This window comes from Micropterus dolomieu, linkage group LG09 (assembly GCF_021292245.1).
Source record: "Micropterus dolomieu isolate WLL.071019.BEF.003 ecotype Adirondacks linkage group LG09, ASM2129224v1, whole genome shotgun sequence".
NCBI lineage: Eukaryota > Metazoa > Chordata > Actinopteri > Centrarchiformes > Centrarchidae > Micropterus > Micropterus dolomieu.
Window position 1 is genome coordinate 2,995,267 of NC_060158.1, and position 2,490 is coordinate 2,997,756.

The 2,490-nt window shown below is 42.9% G+C and overlaps 1 long non-coding RNA gene across 1 annotated transcript in view; it reads left to right on the forward strand.

Annotated features, from left to right (window-relative positions):
- Positions 1-1,017: 1,017 nt before the first annotated feature.
- LOC123976614 overlaps positions 1,018-2,490 on the forward strand; it is a 10,319-nt gene continuing 8,846 nt past the window's right edge. Inside the window, exon 1 of the long non-coding RNA XR_006826392.1 lies at positions 1,018-1,155. This is a non-coding gene — a long non-coding RNA (uncharacterized LOC123976614). The remainder of the gene's footprint in view (positions 1,156-2,490) is intronic.

The following is a 2,490-nucleotide window of genomic DNA, read 5'->3' on the forward strand; positions in this document are numbered from 1 at the left end:
CTGCTATAGGCCTAGACTGCCGGGGGATTTCCCATGATGCACTGAGCTCCTCTCTCCTCTACTTTCTCTCCCTCTGTATGCAACCTTATCCCATTATTGCATGTTACTAACACAACTTCTCCCCTTTCTGGTAGTCTTGTGCTTTCTCATCCCTCTCCTCTCTCCTATCACTTCCTGCAGGTTTTCTGGCTCTGGAGCTGTGGAGTCTGGATCTGTGGTTGCGGGTCACCTGCTGCCCCTGTGTTCCTGCTCGACACCCTCTGCTGCAACGACTATTGTTGCTAGTCTTATTGTTATTGTTATTATAATCATTAACATTACGATGGTTACCATTAACACTACTATAAATATCTGTACCATTTTTCATTTAGTCTATAGCAACATTACCTTCACTGTCTGTACCTCTGTGTATATTGTGTAGGCTGCCTCCCTCCCCTCTCTCTCTCCTTACATCTCTCTCTCTCTCTCTCTCTCTCTCACCCCAACCGGTCGAGGCAGATGGCCGCCCACCCTGAGCCATGGTTCTGCTCGAGGTTTCTGCCTCTTAAAAGGAAGTTTTTCCTTTCCTCTGTCGCCTAGTGCTGCTCTTGGTGGGAACTGTTGGGCTTCTGTAAATAGCATCACAGAGTACGGTCTAGACCTGCTCTTTTATGAAAAGCGCTGTGAGATAACTGTTGTTGTGATTTGGCGCTATATAAATAAAATAGAATTGAATTGAGTGTATTTTATTCATATGATAGAAATCTGAAACTCATTTAGAAATAAAATTCACACGGTCATCGATTCCTCATAAATTACTAAAACATTTCCCGTAAAGTACAAAAAATAGTTCGTTAAACAGTTAAAGTACCTCAAAACTACTTAATTGCAGTACTTGAGTAAATGTACTTGTTGGCCATGCAGATGGCAGTGTGTCCTCATGTAGAGAGGCAGAAAGTGAATAGTGCATAGAGATTTCAAAAGACAGTGAATATAAGCAGCAGTGCATTATGGGAAGAGTCAGCAACTCTCTCTCTCTCTTTTTCTCTCTCTTTCAGCCTGATCAGAAACCTGCTCAGGTCTTCTCAGGGTTTCATCTCCTTCATTAAAATGCTTCGCCCTCGGGCGGCTGCGACGCTTCACAGGCTTCATGCAGTTACGCAGGTGTTAGATAAGGTAAGACACACACACACACACACACACACTTTAATCAAGGTGAAGCCAGGCGAGTCAGCATGGACCTTCAGCAGGGTTTTAAAGCCCAGATGTGTAAATACTATATTTGAACTGTCCTCCTCCTCATCCTCTCCTGTTATCTCCAACAGTCCAGCCTCTCAGCATCACTTTATTCAAATTCAACCTGATTTTAATCATTAACACCTGACCCCCCAACAGATGCAGGGGATACAAAACAAAATTAAAGACATAAACCAAACATAAATAAATTAACTTGATCTTGTTTGTGTCTGTGTCCTATATTGTCACAGTAGGAGGACGACTGTTCAGCCCGTCCTCATTCTCAAAGCGTCAAATAGCTACGCTTTGTCACGACTTCCGGTGTCTGGTACCAACACACCCGGCACCCTGTAGCACAACAGAAAAGTCTGATACATTCATGCAGGAGACCGATTGTTCGTTCCCTGTGTGAAACAAAAAGTCAACATTTTAGCAACGTTACATAACTTACGTAAGTTAAGTCATGTAATTTGACCCAAACCATGATCTTTTCCTAAACATAACCAAGGAGTTTTGGTGTGTAAACCTTACCAAACTGTGAGGTTTCACAACGTTAACCACAGGTTTTATTAGAAAATATTCATTTATATTCCTGCTACTTTGACCCCGGAGCCCTACACGTGCAAAAACTATGCTAAACAGGTACCCGGGGCGTCAAAAAGCGAAAAGTAATTGAAAATAAAAAGAGAAATTTTAATTCTATAAAAATATTTAAAAAATAGAAAACTTCTGTTACAGCCACCACCACACTAGTTACAACAGTGTTTGCAGTGTTGTTTTTTAATTGACTTTGTCTGGTGATGCAAAGGTTTTTTTTCCAAAGTGTTTTGGAACCACCGAAGACGAAAGAATGTGAGTTACCTAAAACAATAATGATATATAATGAAGCAGAAAGATTCAGGATGGACTTCCTTCTCGCCGGTTGAAACAGAAACCGTCAGAACTTTTTGTTAGATATTAGTTTGTGACCCAAACATGATCGCTGGAGAACGTCTCGGGTTACGTATGTAACCCTGGTTCCCCGAGAAGGGGAACGAGAGACTGCGTCGGTTACGACACTATGGGAACGCCTCTAGGCGAAGCAGGTCTGAACGTGAATGAAATCACTCCAATCCTATTGGCCTGTTGCTAGAACGGTAAGGTGTGACGGAATAACCGGAGGAGTATAAAGCACACCTGTACACACTCATCATTAGCTTAAACTATGAAGCAGGCGCTTCAGGCGGGGAGAGAGGTGCGGCGGACCGACGCAGTCTCTCGTTCCCCTTCTCGGGG